This window comes from Polyodon spathula, chromosome 4 (assembly GCF_017654505.1).
Source record: "Polyodon spathula isolate WHYD16114869_AA chromosome 4, ASM1765450v1, whole genome shotgun sequence".
NCBI lineage: Eukaryota > Metazoa > Chordata > Actinopteri > Acipenseriformes > Polyodontidae > Polyodon > Polyodon spathula.
Genome location: NC_054537.1, coordinates 41,429,960 through 41,453,780, shown reverse-complemented (window position 1 = coordinate 41,453,780; position 23,821 = coordinate 41,429,960). Strand labels below are relative to the sequence as shown.

Here is a 23,821-nt window from a genome sequence, read left to right as displayed (position 1 = left end):
GAGTTTTGGTAGTGATCTACAGTAACATTGCAGGTCGTACAGAAGACGTCACCTCCATCGGTGTGTAAAACTCCTGCTGGATATTGCTTTACGTGGTCTGCTGCAGGCTCATTTTTAGCCCTTTTAGAGACATCCATTTTACAGTGTGTACTATTTAAATTTCCTGCTTAGATTGCATACAGGCACCTGACATAATCACTGCACAGCACAGTGTGCATGGCGAATACTACACACAGACACACAGCACAGCTGTACAGTTTCGCTAATGTGACTTTTTTTTTTTTTTTATGAAATACGAATTATTAAATTATTTTTATTTAAAAATATTGTAAAAATTGTGGTATTGTGCTAATTTCACGACTTCAGTGTAGCTCGTGAAATTGAGATTCTCCCAGGGCCCTAGTTGCAGAATATGTTCAAGATCATTGTTTTGCATAGGTGGCTAATAATGGCCTGTTACAGTAGCATTAGATGGAAAATGGAAAAAAGTGTAACTACTAAATGTAATTTGGTGTAACCAGACTTATAGGTTACACCAAAGTGTCCAGGTGGTTACACCACAGGACGTCAAGCATGATCTCTTTAATTTAACAGATTTATTGATTACTTATTATGAAGAGCCAACAGACATTACTTTTTTTTATGAATAGCCAAGTTTGACATTACAGATTTATATACAATTTTCTTTTTTTCCCCCCAAATTTTCAGATGCCCTTGTCAAGCAGGGAAAAGGTAGCTCAATACAGAGCCTGTACTAAGCAAGATCCTGCAGCAAGAGCAGCGTACCTTACCAAAAAGCAATCAAGGTCACTTTCATGTTTTTCTCTATATGATACAGACTCTGACAACACATATACACCTATAATGCCAACTGGTGGCTGACGTGAGCAAGCAGTTTACCAGTTGAAGGGTTTTCGATTTGTTATTGTGATGTATGATGAACTGCAATATGTAGGGCAAGTCCTTAAGGAGGTGGAAAAAGAAGCTGAAGTAAACTGCATGTGTCAGTTAGATGATAAGAATTCATTTGTTTGGAGTTTCTGACGTAATTTTTTTATTACAAGTCAGACAGTCATTTACATGAACATAAGAATTCCGATATCAAGAGTCATATAAACACAGTTTTCGGAAAATGTATCGGAATATTCAGAAAGTCAGTTTTCGGAAAACAGAACCTGCTTCGTCAGGGGAAACTGGAGGAAGTGCTGTGTAACTAACTGCTCAATAAAGACTGATTTGGCATGCGATTTTTAAAAATAAAAAAGCAGGCTGTGACAGATAAAGAAATACACTGTAACATTTGAAGAGATGGGCTTTGTATCAGAAAACTGGTGGCGGAGTCAGAAATTGCGTGTGACGGGTAAGTGCACTGACTTGTTACACATATGGGGATCGATTTTTTTCTTAATACAAGGGCGGCAAAACGTTCTAACGCCCTACCATTCTAACACAACAGTCTCGGTCTGTCATGTGATTGGTTCACATCAATGTCAGTCCTGCCCCTTTTCAAAGGCACGTCTTTCTCGAGGTATGGCACAGGCCTGGTTTTTGGGATGGAACCGCATAACAGTCTCGCGTTTTGATTGGTCAATGTCTGTCAACTGAATATGTCGTCACACGAGTGGAAAAGCTTGCAGGCATTTTTAACATTGCGATGAACGAGAGATCTACTTTCCATAACCTTTCAATTAAAATATAACGTGGTATTTTGCTGTACTAATATAACAAACTATGTGTTATTACTTTATATGAATTATCATGTTATACACAAATGTAAATACTTTTTTTTTTTCTGTCGTATATATCGATAATGATCTGCGCAATGTATTTTAATATCAAATATATACACTATTGCAGTTTTGTTATGGGATACATTAGTTTACCTCTAATGTAATCACAGTTTTAAATTTATTCTGCCCCTGTTCATTTACGTCCCAAATTCTGGACTGCTTTGGTTTTTAGATAACGTTATTTCCACAACCTTTCAATTAAAATATAACATGGTATTCTGCTGTACTAATATAACAAACTATGGCTTATTACTTTATATGATTTATCATGTTATGCACAAAAGTAAGAATAGTTTTTTGGTTTTTGTTTTTTTTTTCTGTAGTGGTGTACTTTTTTCTGGGCTGCTTTGGTTTTTAGATAATTTTCGAATTCAGCCCAGTTTTTGAGACTCAGCTGACAGCCGAGTTTAAGCACACACACCATGCAACCCCTGCACGCTCACACCACCATGCAACCAACGCACTCACACCACCATGCAACCCCTGCACGCTCACACCACCATGCAACCAACGCACTCACACCACCATGCAAGCCCTGCACGCACACACCACTAAGTAACCCCTGCACACACACACCTAGCCATCACTTTTAGTACATATTTCTGGAACAGAAGCACTTAGGACCACCACTCAAATGGTTCTAGACTCAGGGGACCAGACTGAATGTAACATACCAGTTTTGTAGCAATTCTTTGCAAAAAAAATTTCAGGGAGTTCAGCCCCATTCATGGCAATGTTAACAAACACATTCAGTCATATCTCTCGACTCAGGGCACTTACACCCACCGTTCAAAGGGTTCTAGACTCAGGGGACCAGCCTGAATGTAACATGCCATGAATTTCTAGCAATCAGGGTGTTCAGCCTCATTCATGACTATGGCAGGGTTGAAAAACACATTTTCATGCATATCTCTTGAACCCGAGCAGGTAGAACCACCACTGAAAGTGATATAGACTCAGAGAAGCTCCCCAAACCACCTCCTAAAACGACGCAGTGGTTCACCCAAAAACTCGAGTTGTGACGAAAAAAAAATTTGCAGAGCCGTCCTGTCACCTAAAACCATGAAAACAGTGACTCCTTGTGTGGGCGACCCTGTGGGGCCCCGCCGCAAAAAAAAAAAAAACAAGTTCCTAACCTCCACAGAACCCGAGATACGCCCTATCAAAAATGTCCAAAAACAACCCTTCTCGGGGTCATATCTTAAAGACTCCGGGGCCTAGAACTCTTTCACAGGGAGCCATCCATTTTCAAATGCTACATTTTCAACAAATGTTCACATTTTCAGCATGATGGCCTATCAAGGTTGGATTTCCAATAGCTTTTGATTTCCAGGTTGGCAAAAAAAGTCTAAATTGGGGTCCTTTCCAGCTGGGGACACGTCGCCGATTTTCAAGTCTCAGGGACTCCTGAAACCCGAGATATAGCACCCTGAAAAATATCTATGGGAAATCCCATTATAAAACACCTTTGGGGCAATGCCCGCCATCTGGCGTCGGGGTGGTGTATGAACCGTGGCCGGTGATTTTCTTTTGCTGAGAGTCATGTGCACATGAAGAGAGTGTTCCCTAGTTCCTTGCTCCAGGGGTCGTGCCCATTATTTGGGACATTATCAGAGCGGCCCACAATTTGGGGCGTTATCTGAAAATTATAGCGGCCCAGAATTTGGGACGTAAATGAAAACGGGCAGTCTATATTTAGTACAGCAAAATAACACATTATATTTTAATTGAAAGGTTGTGGAAAACAGATCTCTAGCCCTCCTTCTCTCTCTGATGGTAATGTTAAAAATGCCTACAAGCTTTTCCACTCGTGTGACGACATATTCATGTGACAGACATGGACCAATCAAAATGCGATACTGTTATGCGGTTCCATGCCAAAAACCGGGTCTGTCCCATACCTCCCTTTCTCCCGTGCATTCTTCACAGGAGAAAATGGCTGAAAACTGATTTTGTGAGTCAACAGAAAATTAATTACAGAAAATACTACAAAAGAAACATGCTCCAAACACTAAAATGGTGATTAAAACGTCACTGTGTTTTGACTTTCTGAAATTCAAATGTATACAAACATGACGTGCGGGATATAAACTGGTTTATACAGCAGTCTGCAAACCAGACGGTGACGAAAAACTTTGCTAACTATACACGGTATGAACTTTAAAACCATTCTGTTATTTATGTATTTATTTAAAAACTTATACTGTATCATCTATATTTAAACAAAATATATAACGTCATATTTACTATCTAACCTTGCCTCACTTATTTTCTTGACTGATTCATATATTAAATATATGCACTCAGCCACTGTGGAAAATGAAATCCCCCTGCAGCTTCGGGCATTATAGTCCCCTGATTTAAGACTGTTTTGAAAAAAAAGATCTTTTAATTCTTTTTTTTTTTTTTTTTTTTTTTTTTTTTTACCCCATTTACTTTACTAAATCGTTAAGAAACAGCACACAATATATCACTACTACCTGTATAACCATGCATAGTATTTGTCCATATCACATGTTTATGTGAAAACAATAATGTAACTGACATTTTAAAACTGAATAAAACTCAACTGTCACACTCATAGGCCCCATGATCTGCTAAAGGGTTTTCTGCAGGTATGTTAACAAAATAATACTATAGGAAATATGTTCCTACCTGTAGTATTCCCGGTGGGTTTTTACACGACTAAGAATAGTTTACATCTAGGTATTAATCCCATTCTGTTAATTAAACTACAATCTTCCTTGTCTGTAAGGCTTGTACACCGCCCAACTGTTGACAAGAATAACTTCCTGTGTATTTAAAATTGCATTCTAGGAATTGTAGTTTTCCGAGAGCATATTGTCAATCGCGTTAAAAGGAGATAAACTACAACATCCAGCATCTGGCTCCGCAAAATTAAATAAAGCTTTGCTTTCTAGAAATTGTATTTTTTGTTTTTTAATAAACGATTTTATTGTTTTATTTTCATACAGAAATTAACATCGTTCTTTCAGTACAGTTATACAAAAAGTATTTTTATAGTACATTTTCTATTTGTGTGTACAAATTAGCTACCGTACATTTTATATATATATTATATATATATATATATATATATATATATATATATATATATATATATATAGACACACACACACACACACAAAATGAGTATTTGCAGGTGCACTAGCTTTAGTCCAATCAAGTGAACTAAACCTTAATCCGCTGGTTAGACACATCACGTGGACTAAATTTGGTACGCTGCAATTGACCCCATCTGCTTTCACGGTAGCTAATATTGTTTACTGTTCTGTTCCTCAAATCTTGATGACACCTATTAATTTATTTGTATACAACCTCAAATTTGATTTAAAAAGTTGTTTCAAAACCTTGTTTTATTAATTTGGTATTCACAAAATCCTCTTTGATCGTTTCACATACCGGTAACAGATATCACTAGATAATCTTTACAAACTTTATTCAAAAAGCAGTCAATAAATAAACAGCTAAAACTGTAAGACAATGGCTTTATAGCACTGTGAACCTTTATAAAAGTTTCTTAATGTAAAGACTGTCATCAATTGTATACATCTAGAGATCAATACTGAAATAAAAGTAGCTGGTTATTTTAAAATTAGTCTGTAAACATTACACATGTAAAAAAAAAAAAAAGAAAAAAAAATCGATCAACTTAGTGTAACAGGTGTAAATCAGCCAGTTATGAGCAGATAACTCCTGTACAGTAGCCTGAAGTTAGGGTTGCCACCTGTGAAGTGAGCACTAAACCTTTACTAAATTGATTCTGGTGATTAATCATCTCAAGGCAGCATGACAATACAATAATAGTTTCAAATTCTTTACAGTTTATAATAGTATATCGCCTTCTCCCGCTCAAATCATTAATACTGACCAGCTGCTCACTATTCCTGACACCAGACAGCATGAACACCTGATCAGTCTTATTATTTAATTGGGAGAGTCAGTGTAAATTAGGGCTATATATTACTAATTAACAGGGTATAAATAGCAATTTTTAAATATTGATAACTGAAATACTCATTTTACTAAATACAATTACTTGAATAAACTTGCACACAGGTTTATTCAAGATGCTTTTTTTATTTTGTAAGATTTGTATTATCACAATGATTCAGATAATTAAGAAGCAGTATAAATTAAGCAAATGTTTAGTGCTCAGTGTTTATTTCTTTCAGTTTAAGGGCAACTTAAAAACCCTGTCCTGTTCCAAAGTGTTCCTGAATTATGGGGCCAGGTGGCAACCCTACCTGAAGTACTCTTCATTGTCTTTCTTTTTCTTATAAGGAATTGAGCCCCTAAGGTGACCACGTTATCTGCAGCTTTATTCTGATGAGAAAAACACAACAAGGAAACATTAGCCCTCTTGCATGCATCATCGTACATGGGAAGCTGGGGCGAGTTAATGGCTGCCAAGGCTTTTACACACAAGCTTTAGCAATGTTCCACATTAAATGAATATTTTCCTTTAACTTTTTGTAGCTATCTAAAAATACACCTATGATATTTATGCACTAGTATTTGAGAATTATTGAGATGGCTTTTGGATGATTTCAAGTGGAAGCATATCTCTCTATATAAATTTAATAACTATTAAAAAAAAAAAAAAACAGCCAAGTAATATACAAAACAGGGTCAGCCCAATTCCCATTTTAATGCAGTATGGTAACTGGTATAGCAACATAACACGTGTAAGCCAAATTGGCCCCATTTATGTCTTGTTTAACTTTTACTTTACATGTTTTCAGGACTGACCCTTTTTTGTGGACTATATAGTTTCAGTTTTTAAGAGCGACACTTTATACTCTTGTGAGTATGTATTTTCAATTTAAAACATGATATTTGGTACTTCACTAGAAATGTCTGTTTGTAAGCCTTCAGCTAGTCTTGCACTTCATTGAGCGTTCACCTGGAGAGTGAAGTAGTCTCCAGGCGTTTTCAATTTTTAATCATCTCCTTCCCCAATGGCTGATATGCTTTGAAGTGAGTAACATGCTTTGACCCCAATGAAATGAAGTGAAATGACATAGGCAGTGAAAGAGTAATAGACTACATTAAAGGAATGGAAAGCAAACTGAGACCTTTTTTTAAGCGGATGTTGTACCAGATGTCATGTTTGAAATGAAAATGTGTGTTTGCTGTAACGTGTTTCTTTTAAAGCTGTACATTTGTGACCTACACTGTGACTGGAAGTGCAAACCAGTTTATATTTTATGGAATCTGATTTGGTAGATACAACTATTTTAAGTCAATGTCATTAAAAAGTACCTATGCTACAATATACAGTAGGTCAGCAAAAAAAATTTTACAAAAATAAGTTTTGTAGTCTTCGAACTCAGAATGAGCCAGGAATACCTTGAAAATGAGATGCATATATTACGGGATCTATCCTGGTTAAATAAATAAATCTAAAACCTCAGCCACCCACTACCTAGGAAGTTTCCCAATTTAAAGACGGTGTCCATGTTTGTATGTTTTGTTTTACGTCGAAACTGTTCTTAAGAATAATCATCAGGTTTTGCTTGAATTAGATGTATTGTCAGTCCACAGTACATATAATATTGATATGTTTAAGATTTTGGCAAGCTCTTTTTTGTAATTCATTATTTTAATTGTCTGCTGTGTCAGGTGGACAGTAAAGACTATTTTTTGGATGTCTCTGGAGTGACTATGTACAAGAACATTTGTTAGGTCTGCACCATAAATATCTAACTCTGACCTGTTCTGCAGCATGTGAAAGTCCTTGTATTAACAAAGTAACTGCATTCAATTATGTAGGGTTCTCTCTGGTTTAAAGATTTCAATGCATTAGCCAGGGTCAGTTTTCAATTACTAATATCGTGCGAAGGAACCTGTCCACTATATCTTACACCACATTTATCAACAACTGGGCATGGTTCCTGTGAATCTGGTCTTTGTCCTGCTATTCCTCATGTAGTAAAATTATACAAAATCTGTGAAAAGAGACTTATCATGAGGGAGAACATTGTTTTCATCATACATTAATCTCATAAAATTCCTCACATGGGATAAGGGAATGGTTCAGAAATGTTTTTCATCTGCAGCAAAGCACTCTATATTTCAATTCCTGGAAACTAACCAGTTGATCATTAATAATATTGTAGCATGGGAGGGGACTTGACACACCCTGACAGAACCCAGCAGCCGATACAATATTTTACACAGCATTCCAAATTAATAGAAAAAGTTTACATATTAAGTGACCATTAACAAAAAATGCAAGACATGTGTAACCATGTTAGCAATCTAGACATCTTTTAAATAAATAAGTATTGACAGTTCTTGTTTAGAATGAAAAATACTCATCTATATAAAGGTTCTCCTCTTGTAGGTTAAATATAAACAGAGAAAAATATGATATATTGCCACAGAAGGAAATATAAACTGGGACTTAAACCATAGAGAACTAAATAATAAAATTGCTTAAATATAAAACTATTTTCTTAAACATGTAGTAGTAGCACACACATCTCATTTCATAATAGCCCAGATTAAATGTAAAACTATGAAAGTCTCTCAGATTTTTGTCTTACTCATCATTACTTCATAACATCTATTTTGGCCAACTTATCAAACCCACTTACTACGCGGTGGAGGAAAAACGGCTCCTAGTTGCCCACCTTATGCAAGTTAATAAATATTATGAAGTTTTGTTTGTCCGACTACAACACCCTTGTGTGGGAAACTAAAATGTAATCATTTATTGTTACACCTGTAGAGATGTCCCTTTGTGCGACTTTGTAAACACGATGGAGATTTTACAAATGAGAATTTGCCATGTAGCTAATTTAGCTACTCTGAATAAACTCTGGTGACATTCTAGCGACTTTCTATTCTAAATACACACAATAAACTAGTAAATAACTTGATATTTAAAGTCTGCCCCCTCCCCCCCAATACTACGATTTGCTTATTTACTCCCAAACTGTTCCTATAGGCTGCAAAGACTGTCACTTAAGCAGTGGATGCACTAAATCGCCCTTGTCCGCCTTTCCCCACAGCACCACCATTCAGAGGTGATCTTTATGATTGACATGTTACATCATCCATCTATCTCAGTGGTCATGAAAGTAATTTGGGCACGGGCATAAATTGATCTTACTTGGCTGTTTCCGGCTCACTCTGATAAAGCCAATTCTCAGGCAGTAATTGTGCGTGCTGCGCTCATCTTTAAATACTTTACATAAAATATGCAATGCAAACTTTTTTTTTTTTTAAATAGCACGTTTACACAGATAACCGTGAATAAACTAAAATAAAATAAAAGAGGACAGATAGCGTCTCGCTTTGTTTCAATTTGACAAATTTGCCAAGACTACTTAAAGATCGCTCATGTCCAGTACAATTATTCAGAGAAAGCGGATTCGTAACTAAATATACTACGGTGTTTTCCCATCTGGTGAAATAAAAAAAAAAAATAATAAATTAAGATAGAAAATTAAATTCTACATACTCAAATGTATTATTTTTCTCAATAACAGTTAAAGAAATTCAGTACTTACCCGGCATATTAACACCCACCGCTGCTCACAAATGATTGGATAGCTGTCAGATCTTTCTCTTTTCCATTGGCTACTGACTCGCCTTCAATTTTCAGTAAGAATACCATGAACGGCCTCTGCTTGCTTATTATTGGACAGCTGCGTAAAACTTGGCAGATATTTGACTCTCCTATTGGTTAAACTTACTGTCAGTACCTGTAACTGAAACAGACACAGTTATGTCCCATCCAATTAACTTATGATTGGGCTACCGCAGAGACAATGCATATATTCAATTGGTTGATCGTAACGCAGAAGCCCTTTGGGGAAAAAGAAAAAAAAAAAAGTCGAGTATGTACGTTAGCTAGCAGCGCTGGCAGCCTGAATACTGTGGCACTGTTGTTGGAAAACGTGTTTAAAGTTTTCTTTATTTTCCCACGCTACCACCCATAATTTAAGCACAGCTGCCGCGGCACCACTTTGGGGACCACTGATCTTTCTCGACACTGATGGCGGGCGGCGGCCACGCATTTCTTTTCGCGCTGTGCAAGTTAATTTCTAGCAAAACTGATGTTTTTTTCTTTTTTTTTTTTTTTTTTTTTTGTAGAATGTGGCAGAAAAATCATCCAAAACCTATGAACAACATTTCAGGGATGCCTGGTTAAAGTAGGATATTTTTTAAGAACTCGCTGAAGTGTGTTCCTGGGACTGCAAGCAAAGCTTATTGCAAGTTTTGTAAAACCTCACTAAATGCATAAAAGTCAGACCTGACTAAACATGCAAATACGGCAAAGCACACTGAATGTGCAAAACCATTTTCCGATGCCAGACAGATGCATATTAATTCATTCGCCTCATCTTTATCAAGGAGAAACTGAAGCAGTTTTTGCCCTCTGTATTGCTGAACAACGCGCAGTGTACAGTTTCGATCATTTAACTGAGCTGTGCAAAGCTCGATTAAAGGATTCCATTGCATCTGGTCTGAGACTGCGCAGGTCTAAGTGTTCGGCTATCATTAACAATTTATTAGCGCCAAATTTCATCAGTGAGCTAGTGTCATGTTGGCGGCACCCCAGTCAGCTTTCTTTATAGATTAATCGAATGGCATTTCTATGGTCAAGGTTTTTGTCGTAGCCTTAAGGTATTTTAGGATGAAATTTTTTTTTTTTTTTTTTTTTACAGATTTCCAAGTGCTGTGGAACTTGAAAATTTCACAGCAAACGGAATATTTTCATCTGTGAATAACTGCATTGTAACGTTGGTGCTGGACCTAAACAAACTTACTAGAATAAGGACAGACAATTCCTCTGTAGTGACAGGGTTTAACAATCCTGTGTATGCAAAGCTAAAATCTGAAATTCCCCACCTAGTTCTGGTGCGGTGTGTGTGTCACAGTTTAGTATTGGCAGTCTCCCATGCTTAAAAACAGTTGCTCCCTAAATTTTTTTTTTTTTTTCGTTAAGGAGACGTACAATTGGTTCTCCCAAAATGCTGGAAGGCAAATAATCTACAAGGTATTCACTGCAATTAACTGGGGCAGAGCCACAAAAGATATTGTAGACATGCTGAACTAGGTGAATTTCTGTTGAGCCTGCGGTAAGGAGGATCCTCCAACAGTGTCTTGAACTAATAATGCATACAAAAAAAGTGTAGGTATATATTTGTAAAACAGCAGACCAGCTCTACCAACATTGTGATCCATAAAAATGTTTTTGATATTTGTGAAAAATGTGCTGTCGGAGGTGTAAGCAGTCAACAGAACATTCCAGGAAAATAAAGTTAAGCCAACAAAGTTAATTGACAAACTTGTTGAGCTTGTCACATCACTTGGATGCAGTGAAACACTTCCTACGACACAAGCTGATTTCCTCACAGGTGACATCCTCCAACATCTGGATCCTCATCTACAACATGGATATGAGGCCGAGAAGGCAATCAGGGAAGATTGTGTGCTAAAAGAAGCAGACGCAGCAATATGAGGGCGCTGTGTGAACTTCATAGTGCTATTGTTACAGGAGAGTCGAAATCGTTTGCCAGACAATGTCAGAATCTTACACCAAATGTCTACATTATCTGTTGGTGAAGTGCTTTGACATACAAAGAAACCAGGCCCTTACGGAACAAAAATATATTTTAATATATTGATTTAATATATATTTCAATATCTTAAAGATTACATAATGTAGATTACAAAAGTATAGAATATATGCCAATATATTTTCATTATAAATCATACACTATATAAATACTTCTATATATATATATATATATATATTTTTTTTGTGTGTTTTTTTTCGCTTGAATACTTTTAAAGCAGTTTTACAAATGCAAAAAAAAAACCAACAAATAAACATTCAAGAATATTAAAAACCTTAAGTTTAAAATGACATTGTAGGTAAGTAATTGTAAAACTATAATTAATATCCTTAAGAAATACTGTACAGTTGAAAGACAGAATATAAACAATTATCAATCTTATGAGGGGCTAGAATGTAGTAAGTGCAAGCTGTATAAATACAGATAATCTGTATAAAGCCATTCAGAGCAGATTAGGCAGTTAGTGCAGTTGAATATAGTTAAATTATGCAAATTCAGCAAATTAGTCAAATATAGAAATGTTGTATTCAAAATCATATAAACTAGTAACATGGAGAAACCATGATAGGGCAAGGAAAAAACTGAAATTCACCAATTGCATAAAATGTTGCTATTTAAGTATTACAAGGCTATATAATTTAGGGCATTAACTGGCAATCAATATAGTTAATATAGACAAATTTTAACTGAACAGGTTGTTTATAAGCATCCCCCCCCCACCCACACACACTTCTGCAGTACCCTGATCAGGTCAAAATGATCCTGCTTTCAGAAATTCTAAGAGGCTGTGGCAATGTGCCCCGCCCCTGTGTGTATTTGTGTGTTATATGTTGGGTGTATTGTGTTAATATTGGTGTATAGGTGTTGGTGCACGGGATATAAATGGGTCTGTGTAGCACAAGTGATTTAAAATATATAATTGTATTTAGACACGAGGATGGCACAATCACTTCACGTGCAGATTAGATATGTTGCCCAAAATATGCCTGTAATCACCTTAAAAGGGAAAACTTATACCTTGCGCTATAATACTATATATATATCTATATATATTATATATAATAATATATATATATATATATATGATTAGAGAGAGAGAGATATGAGAGAGAGAGAGAGAGTTTTGCTATTTCTACAAGATTTATTAGGCTTCACAGTGTATCTCGGCTGCAAAAGCACAGCAGTATAAGCTACACAGAAAACTTGAAACCCTTTTTTTGTGGCAGAATGGGGACGTTACAGTAAGAACTTTACTAAAATTCGGTACTTTTGCAGTGTTACATTTCTACCTAACCAAGAGTACATTATAAACAAAATGATATATGTGCTATAAGAGTTAAATCATATTGGAGAGAAAAAACAAACAAACAGTAGTACCTCAATTGCAAGACTTTGCAAAAGAACAGAAAAGCCAGATGCAGGAGCTCATGGAAATGCAGAAGGATGCACTTGAGAAACAAAGAAGCTGCTAAAGTCATTCGCTGATGTATTCAAAGAGTCATTGAAGAAATAATTTCTTTGGAAAGTTTTATTTTTATTTGCTGTATAAAAACTTTAAAGGGTTGAATAATTGTTGAAAAAATAAATTGTTCTATTTTTGGACAGTTTTTTAAATTTATTTGGGTACAATATTTATATAATAGAAACATCTTAATTGCAAGTATAAACTGAATTGTAGCCACCTGTACATAAAACATGCAATATGCAACAATCAGTACTGAGGAGCAATGCTCTCAATGTAGTTTTCAAACCATACAGGACTCTTGCATTTGTTTGAATTCACTGTTTGAATTAAAGCCATGATGTTGCTGTTTTGGACAACTGTGTCGTGAAGGCGAATGCCCAGCCTACACATGTTTAGTTTTTTGTTTAAACCTTTTATTTTGACCATTGTGCCCTGTTTGTTGTTGCATATTTTTGTTAATAAATGTGCGCAACAGCACGTAAACTGCAGCTTCTGTCTCTGAATCCCTCATTCTTGCCGGTAACAGCTTGGGCCGTGACACTATCCTGCCACAATGTAAGTGTACAAGGAGAGAAACATTCTGGGCCCACTTCCAGTTCCAGTGGTAAAACATTTTCAGTCTCACTAAAAACCAAATACAGCTCACGATTACTCCTTCTAAAAAGAATTATCACTAAATGTATTTAGTGCTTCCAGACAGAGACAAAACTGCCTGGATGGGGCACTAAAAAAACACAAATCTAATTATGTAGATTTGTAATATATAGAGTAATCATGTGGTATTGGTTTCAAGACATTTCTCATTGTTTTGTACCCTGTCCTGACAGTTTTGTCTTGGTCCAGCTTTCACACTCCCATTAAAACATATGTGGTGCTACAGCTGAATTGCTTTTAGTTGAAGAGATTATTGACGACTATAAAATTGTATTTGGAAGTCAAGGAACAAAACAGCCAATCAAGGAGAGAGACATCATTTGTAAATCAATGTTGCAAAAAATAAATGAGGTCTGTCAACAAAAATAACTGCAAGTAAACAAAAAAAATGGACTGACTGTGAAAAACTAAAGACAAATTTTCCTTGGGTGGTGGACCGCCTGTGGATACTTATTTAACCCATCTGCAAATTAAAGTCCAATCAACTATGAACATGGAAAACATTTATTTAAATAAGCTATGTGATGCAAGTACACTTGTGCTTTTTTGTGTACAACCTAAATTCATATTGGGTGGGTGCGTATTTGCAATATGGGTATGTAATATGATGACAATATAAAACTAATAATAAATAATATGAATCCAACCACATGCAACCCTTCTCGTTATACAAAGTGTAAACTATTTTTGATCAAACAATTTTTGTTTCATATATATTGTATGAAATTAAAATGTAAAAAATGACATACTGGGCTTCTTAATGTAAGCTAGTACTTTAATCATGTATGTTTTACATGTGTACCCTACTTAACAAGCTAATCAATAAATACATAATCGGTTGGTCATTCATTAAAACATTACCATATGAATCTCTCACTGCAACATAAAGGGAATAATTTATGTTACAAACTGATCTGATATCCGGACAAAATATTTAAATTAGGTCAGTCCGTGTGGCTTATAAACCTTCTGCAAGAGTCTATAGAATATTCTTATAGGAATTTGTAGTATGTTGGTGTATGGCTCATAATAATTTTAATCGTTATAATAGGTAATAACATACACTGTTAAAAAACAATTCTGTGCAATTACAGAAAATAAAGCACTGTAACCACGATAATATATCACCCTGCTCAACCTCAGAAGTTTGGAGGACTGGGTAATGCCTACACCACTTATCTTTGACATATTAGTCCCCACAATAGAGTTTTTAAAAAAGCGGACAACGGATGTTGAGTGATCTTGCTGCCTGAAGCAGCTCTGGTGGAGAAAACAAATTTAATTTAATTCAAAAAGGGATCTAAACATCACATAGAGAGATGGAAAGTAATGTAAAAAATGATGATTTGGACTGATAAGTAGCACAAAATAAAAGGAAAATGAGAAAAAGGAAAGAAGTGTCCAGTGCTAGTGATGGCATTGTAACCAGTGGTGAGCTGGAAAAACAAAGTGATGGCAAAAGAGGTTATCATTAGAGCAATTGATAAACAAAATACCATCAGATTTATGAATCCTAATAAAGTGGCTGGATCATTAAAGAAAAGATGCAAGGAGGTAATCTGTTACTTTGAGATTGTTAAAAGATGGGAATGTGTATGCTGGACAAGAAATTGCCAGCCTCCAATAAATAAAGAAGAAACAAAGGGGGCTTGTTTGAGGAATCCCACTTGATTTGACTGAAAGAAAATTAAAAGAGGCATTTGAAGAATACAAAGTAGCTGAGGTTAAAAGATTAAATGCTAGAAGAAATGAAGTGTCATTGCCCACCAGAGCAGTTTTCATCATAATTAATGGGAGTGTTGAATAAAAACCCAGTTCCATTGTTGAACGACAAATGTAAGGAATCTGTCCAGGAAGGAAATAAAGCTCTGTCGAAAGCAAAAAAATAAATAATTCAATTCGGATCATCTGGAATATTATAAAAAGAAAAAATGCTAGTAGTAAAGAAAACTGGAGTACACACGTTATGACATGTACAGCAACTTTTATAAAAAAAGAAAAAAAAAGAAAAATAAGGATGTTTTAAAATAAGGATGTGTGACAGAGAATGTCACTAGGCCTTTGCTTAGGCCTGGTCAACGAACTTATTGACTCACTGAACATGGACTGTGACCATGGACTGTTGTGTAAAAAACTATGCGCTCACCTGGCCAGGTTGAAGAACAGCGGCAGATCCAGAGCATCAGTGGGCACATTAACAGCCATGGAAATTAAACAGACAATGAAAGAATTAGTAACATGAAACCAAACAAAGAACTGAACTGCATTGCAAATTGACTAAACAGCCGTTAATCAAATGATTGATCATTGTTGTAAACCTGTTGGGGGGGGAGGGGGGCACGAGAGAGTTATTATTATTATTATTGTTTTATAAAACACTTTCCTGTTTGCAGTAGAAAATGTGTGTGCAGGTGTGTGGCTGTGCATTGGTGACAAAATGGAGGTTACAGAAAGCTGACAAGGCCTGTTTAAATTACCTGAGTTAATTAGCACAACAAAAAGGAGGCGGTGCTTCAGATACTTAAGAGGTGCTTTGTAGCACCTGGGGAGAGAGTCAGTCCGGATGTTTCAAATGGCTTTACCTATAATCTGATATATTTACACAAATATTTAACCACTACATGCACTCCTTAATGTTCTTTTGAGGACCCACTGGTTACAAGTAAGTGGCCACAAGTAAATTTATTCGTTGAGCTGGACATGTTCATTTACAGGAGGGAGTGGGTGAAAGCTTGACGTTTTGAAAACTATACCATACAATTACTGCATCTCTATAGTCTATATGAATTGTGTGTGCATATTATTTTGTAACCCCCAAATAGTAATTTATTTTAAAAGAGAATATTCCCAGAATAAATGAAAGAGGATACATATTTTTCTAGCATAAAGTGTAGGCTAAATAAAATCATGGACCATAATCTGATTTACACACAAATTGAAATACTTTTTTAGCAAGGAACAAAACATCCTGCAATCTAATAAAATAAATTTTTTCTTGTTTGTTTTCCTCCTCTGCACTGTGTTTCATATTGTAATGAACTGGGCACCGTTCTGTTTCTGCTGGACTTTTTTGTTGTCCTGTTTGTTTGTCTTGTCTGTCTTGTCCTGTGTATGACATGTATTGTAAGGGTGCAACCATGTCAACTAGAATGGGAGAAGAGCAGGGATAGACCTTGGTCAGTCTGGGTGAAGGGGGTATAAGTACAGCCTGCATGGGAATGTGAGGGAGAGAGTCACAGGTTCAAGTGGTAAATGGATGAATGCATGAAGCTGGCTTAATTAGACAGAAAGAGGGCCTTCAAGAGAGAGTGTGTGTGTGACCGAAGCCTGGGAGTGGCTTAGAGCAGGAGCCTGAGTGACAGACAGAGAGAGCCAGAGAAAGGGAAAGTGTAGGGTAGTGATAGAAAGAGAATTTATTTAATTGTTTTTCTGGCGTTGTCTTGGCCCAAATAAGCACCGTGTTCATTTCTACCAATAAATTGGTTTACAATTATACCCGGGAACGTCTCTGTTTTCTGCTTCATCTTCAAGAGCCCGGGTCATTACAATATTATTAGTACTGGTGATATCACAGCACATTTGCAGTACACGTTTGTATCCTGTAGTCGCTGCCACTTATTCTTAATCTATGCAGTATTATAGAACTAGATCATAGGAGGTTAGCTTTTCAAAGTTTAGGAACACAAGGAACTAAACAGCACACATAAGAATCAATTGCAGTTTCTGTACCAGTCAACTAAGTTTATCAAACTTGTGTTTTACCTATTACACATTCACACCAAATTACATAGGTTTCATATAGCCCAATGATTAACTGTTAAACTGAGGGACTAGACTAGGGGAATGGCAATAGCTATTGTGAATTAAAGTTACATAAAAAAAATCACCATCATATAAATCTATACAGTATATTTACTATGGTTTCAGTCAACGTTTTTTTGCAATGGAATTGGTAGAAAGCTCAGGACGCCAAAACAAATATCCAAAATTATATACCATCACAAACCTTACAACCAGTCAGATTACTCTATTTCCATAGGGCATTTCACAATTCACGACAGCTTTTGATCCGTAGTTTATGAAATAGAAGTCCTTTTCTATAATGTGACTGTGTACAATAGAAATGGTTTGTTTTTAAGTGCAGTAAAATTGGCAGGCCTCGTCATTAATTAGAATTCACATTGTTTACCTCCTTGTACATTATACCTATAAACAAAGACATGTACTGTATGTTGTGAGCCAAGGCGACGTCAAACACCTTTCCTCTGTGCCAGTGGTATTCAATTACATTCTTTGGTGGGCCAAATAAGGCATTGTCCAAACCTTGGGGCGCCACATTGTGATTAAACGGTTATAAAAATCTGACTATCCAATCACACTTTGCATAACAGAATGTTGCAACACCACACTCCAATGAATTAATACATCTCAGAAGTAGCTACTTACAATGATACAATGTCTGATCACCATTTAATAAAATAGAAAGTTAATATATTTTCCTGAAAATATTCAAACGGCATCTTGCAAACAAATAATTATAAAAATCCCACTAATGCTGTTAAAACAGCATGCTATTAACTGAATTTTATTTAAACTATGACATTTATATTATTGTCTGAAATTGACACTCCCTTAGACTGTCTTCTTTTTTTTTTGGAAAATTACTGCACAGCAAGCATTCAAGCCTATCAATTATGAATCGCTTTATTTATGTTGCATAAGCATAACATTGCGTCTAAATATATACCAAACGTTAATGTAAATGAATAGTTTATAACTGAAATAGATGGCACGACAGTAAACAAAGGTTAAATAAACTTAAGTGCAGTGTGGCAGTGTGGCGACACCGCCGGTACACGGGTGTGCTTGTGTGGTGAATGTTAGGTTTGCAGGGAGCGGGTTACATTTCTCCCTGTCTAAACACGTAGGAATGTGGCTGGAGCCGACAATTGAAAAAATGATTAATTAGGCTCCAGTTACAGGTGTATAAAATAGGTGTTCACAGGTGTTAGAAAGAGTTAGTAGAATTGATGTGGGTGATGGAGGTGGAGGTCTGTGTTTCGTGTTCCATGCTATGCTGTCTGTTTGTTTACATTCATGAGTTTTTGTAAAACCTCTTTGTTTTGGCCCTTGTGCCTTTTGTTTTGTTAAGTGTGTTTTTGTTAGTGTTTGTACCATTTTATTTTTTGTTTATTTGTAATTAAAAGGGCGGTTTAGCACATTTAGCGTTGCAGTTTTCTTTGTCTCTCTCCCTGCAATTATCATCTGGGCTGTGATGCTACTGTGTCACATGTATATTTAATGTGCCGTAGGTGCCTTTCTTATTCTTACTGCAATGAACTCAGCATGTTTATATTTTAAATATTTTGCAAGTGTTGTGTATGGAATTTGTGACCGCACCTTTAATTGTGTACAGTTGTAATATGGAAATAACATGCTACAGCTCCCATGCTCAGTGTTAGTGAAGTCCTGATCTGACAGCATGTCACACAGACAGCTCTTTTGTTTACACTTTACCATTTATTTTTCAGTAAAAACAAGTTTAAATTGCAGTGAGTTCATTCTGCTATATTTACGATATTAAATACACCACAGCAAGCACATTGTCTTATATTTTAGATATTTTCATTAGCACAATCTGAGGTAAATTTAATAAACAGCATTTTTTTTACTGCAATCAAGTAAGCTGCTGTACCTACATTTTTTTTTTCTCAGCAGTACACTTCCTAATTACAATCCCAAGTAAATCTGTGCATTCTGCTTCACAGCTCTTAAAATGGTCAAGTTGAGAAATAAACTTTGTTTTCCCTGCAACATCTGACCCTGCTTTCTAACAAACCACTACATACTGTTTTACGGGATGGAATAAAACCTGAAATGAGAACAAGGCAGTGTTATTAACCCATTCCAGCACAGAATTTTTTTTTTTTTTTTAAATCATCAAAAAGCTCCCAGAACAGTTGGTTCCGAAGTTAAAAAGACGACAAACATTATACGTCTACTGTAAAAACTTTTGAATAAGTCTATTTTCTAGATATTTTTAGGGGGTCTTAAAAAAGGGGGGAGCAACTTATACACCGGTGTGACCTATATGCTTTTTCCTGAAATTGTTGTCTCAAAAGGGGAGGGGGGGGGTGGGGGGGGCGAATGACTTATACACAAGTTTTTATGGTAAATTAGCAATGACTGTCTTAAGAGTAACACAAAAAATAATCTATTTGGCACGTTTTCATTACCTCCTGTTCTCAGACAACAACCCAGCAGGTATTGTAAGTCGTTTAACATCTTTACCTGCATTTGACCTGGAAAATGCAAATTGGTCAAATTATATGGATAATTACTTAATTTACCCAAATAAGAGCTTGGGTGGAATGAAAACTCAACACACTGTGGCTCTTGAGGACTGGAGTTGAGAAATACTTCTATAGTGCATTCATGTGGAATGACTCAGTGTTGGACAGAATAGCTGTGAATTCCCTTTAGGTCCTGGAAGGTGGTGTAAGTGGTGGTCAGGTCCAAAATATTACTGCATGAGTGAGCAATAGGCCGCCACATAAGACCATGTATTCTAGTGAGGTTCACTGTTATGTGGATTGGCAGCACAGTGCTTCCTGTGATAAAAAGCAAGAAAGCTTCCAGGTTCTCTTGATCAAGACCTTGTATATAAAGCTTTAGCATGTAGAGTTCTCTTTCTTTTTCAGGACCTCAAATTTTCAAAGTCATACTCTATGGCACTAGCAGTGAACAAGCTCCAAAAGATATCCATCAGATGGCTGGGAATGCCGTTCAGCATTAAAACTACTAGTGGTGCTGGCTTGTCTACCATTTCACTCCCAACCATGGTCTTCAGCTCCATGACAGCTCCAAAAGGCCATATACACGATACGATCACTGAGGCTGCTGAAATCATCAAAGGCCTATTCTAATAGCTTTCTCTCTTGGCTGGTGACAAAATAAGTGCCACCTCATTGCTCACCGCCTCTGAAGGTATTTGTTCACAATGTTCGTCCGGGCCGGAATGGCCATACCGCCTCATCCGTTTACGGATCCCGCGTTTTAAACCTCAGGGCGTCAATTACCTTTGACATTACTTAAACACCACCCGTACGGTGCACGGCCTGTAGTCACAAATTACATTAATTTATATGACATCGTTATGACATGTTCAATACACAACACGACATAGCAAACCACAGATACAGGACTCACGAAACAACGTACAGTCACTCACGTGGACACCTCACTCCCACACCCACCCACTCGCACTAACCTCAGTGTGTGGAGTACCACGAACACACCTTACAACAGGTTAGCACAAAACAAACAGGGAGCAAGCTAAAACTACAGGTTAGTCTAAACAGAACAATACCAGGTTTCACTGTACAAAAGCGACCAAAAAACTTGTGTAGTTTACAGAATTTAACTTTCTCTATCCTATCATTCAACTTCGTCAATAGTCGAACCCTTTCACATTGCTACTGGACCAGAGTTAACAGTCCCTCGCTATCACGGTTCCAAACCTTCGTCGCCAAAAATATAGTGCACTCCTCCGTTTTATATGCAGCCATTTTACGTCTTGTAAAAACACCGTACGGATCACCAAATCATACATATCCCGACATGTAAATTAATACAACGAGCAAAAGCTCAGGCAGCTAATTGAGCAGCTGGCGACAACAAAAATGTATCTCCAGAATTAACAGACAAGGACTTTGGAGAGGCACTGCCCAATGCAAGGGAGTTGGCAGAGGAACTTCACATTGATGCCTGCTTTCCACCCAAGCTACATATTGGATCTCGTCAGAAAAATAAATACTGCCACTACGAGGCAGAAGACGAGCCTATCAATGACCCCAAACAGAGATTCAAAGTTCACTTTAACCAGGTCAGCTGTACAATTGGTCGAAGAACATTTTTACAGCTTCAGAACAGTGATATATTCAAAACCCTGTACAACATTCCCAAACTGGCTGCATTGGGAACAAACAATTTCCTGCACCAGTGCTACGTTATTGAAATGGCTCTCGCACGGAGATTCAAAAGACTTTGATGCACTTGAATTATGCGATGAGCTTAAAGCTCTCTCCAGAAGAATAGATTTGGGATCCAAGCCTAAGGATGTATTGGAATGCATTTGCAAAAACAGTAAGTCTTTAGTATTTTCAACTGCATTTATTTCGCTGAGAATATTGCTGATACTGCCAGTCACAGTTGTGAGTGGGGAGCGCAGTTTCTCAAAGTTAAAACTAATAATATAAAAGTACCTGTGGTCCACAATGACACACGATCGGTTGAATGGACTTGCAATAATTTAAATTCAACATGAACTTGCCCAAAACCTGGATATGAAGGAAGCCCTGCCTACCTTTGCAGCAAAAAAATGTCCAGAAGAGTCATGTTTTCATAATCTGTAAGATTATTATCATTTTGGTAAATTTTAAAAATTATGAACGTGATTTTATGGTACTAATGTGTGTCTGTGAGTGTGAGGAAAGGGAGTGGGGTGGGGGGCATGGTATGTTTATATTTTGCCTAGAGCAGCAAAATGTGAAAGCTGGACCTGGCTAAAAGGAAACTTCTGCTGAGATGGTTAGGTATGAAACAACAGAGTGCTGCTGTATGAGACAGAACCCTACCCAGGGGCAAAAAATGCTTCCTAAGTTTTCTCATAAAGTGTAGGGTAGATAAGGAACCACAGTATAAACTGCACCTGGACCTGCCACATCTCCAACCCACTTTCTTGCTAGAGATGTATGACATCCTCCACCAGTGTATATTTTGGCCTTTAAGAAACCAAAGATGACCTTAAAATTATAGGCCAAAATTGCAAATTAACTATTCATGCCAGGCTGTGCTAAGATTATCCGCCCTTGAAGCAGTAGGGTTACACAGCTAATTAGGCCAGGAATAAATTAAAGTAAACATATACATGCTTTTTACAGTGTGTAAAAATTCTTCCCCTTAAAAATGTATTGCTAAAATTGGACAGCAACAACAACGCTGTGTATCATGTACTCTTCAATGTTACTTCTTAAAATGTGAATACTGAACGCACACAACTAGAGTGCTAACACCTTGCCCTTCCTCACACTGTGCTATTATATTCTCTCCTAGCCTTCTGTGGGGGCCTATAATTGGCATATCTGTAGCAAGAAACATCATGGCATAAGTAGAATTACAGTAACAAACCACATATAATTTATAATGATATTATTATTACTGGTCACAGCAAATTGTTCACATATTTATTTCGCTGTGTGTCTGTTTGTGACATTGCTCAATTAAATCATTTCAGCTAAATGAATGTATATTTAAATGTGCTTCCAAAGTCCAAAAAAATTCTTAGAACTCAGATAGTTCCTGAAACAAGTAGCAAGAGGTTGCGGCACATAAATGATTTCCTAACATCAATCTAATATTGTCTGATCAGTTATTTTCTGTACTCGACTCAAGAGCCTGTACCTGCAAAAATGTAAACGGGAAAATAAAATGTATCTTGTTGGATATGCGCGTGCTTCCTTGGTAAGTAGATGAAAAAAAAGAAAAATCAACCCATTCAACATAACAGTAATGTGCTTTTTTTCTTTCTTATAAAATTTTTACAAAATAACATTTTTTGTTCTTTGAAAACTGCTTATTTACCATTGGTGTACCTATGTCCACAGAATAAGGGGAGGATGTTTCTTGATCGAACAAGGCACAGGGTGCTGGCTGGGACAAGGTAGAGGGTGCTGGCTGGGATGAGGATGAGAGTTCTGGCTGGGATGAGGCAGAGGATGCTGCCTGGATTGAGGCAGAGGATGGTTGCTGGGGCGAGGTAGAGGGCAAGGCCAGATTAACGTATTCAGAGTTCGCCCCTGCTTTTCTTACCTGCTCTGATAATCTCGCAGCCCATTCAGCTTCTCGCAAACTGGACCCTGTAGGTTCTAAAGTAACTCTACAAAGCCAGCAGCTGCACCGGTCCAAGCGGACCCGCTCCAACAATCCATTACAACTTCATTATAAAGATTGGCCCATCGCCAAACTGCTCAAAGCCCTTTATAAACAAAACATCCTCATTCCATCTGGTTTGGATCAGCTCGCTCTTTTCAATCTTTATTGCAATGCCGTTTCAGCTGAGCCTATCATGCCTCCCAGCCTGTCAGCCACCGTTCAGCCTGCCTGCTGTCCCACTGCACCTAATCCTCTCTCCCCCACTCCAGCTCATGCTTCAACCCATAGAGCAGCTACGCAACAGACAGTTCCTGTCTCACAACCAGCTGCTGATATTCAACCAGGCATTTTTTTATGACATG

General features: G+C 36.9%; 1 protein-coding gene across 1 annotated transcript in view; it reads right to left on the bottom strand.

Annotated features, from left to right (window-relative positions):
* Positions 1 to 4,598, bottom strand: part of LOC121314543 (exocyst complex component 3-like) — a 42,699-nt gene extending 38,101 nt beyond the window's left edge. The window contains exon 1 of the mRNA XM_041247933.1: positions 4,446 to 4,598. The gene's annotated coding sequence lies outside the window, so the exon portion shown is untranslated. The remainder of the gene's footprint in view (positions 1 to 4,445) is intronic.
* Positions 4,599 to 23,821: the final 19,223 nt, after the last annotated feature.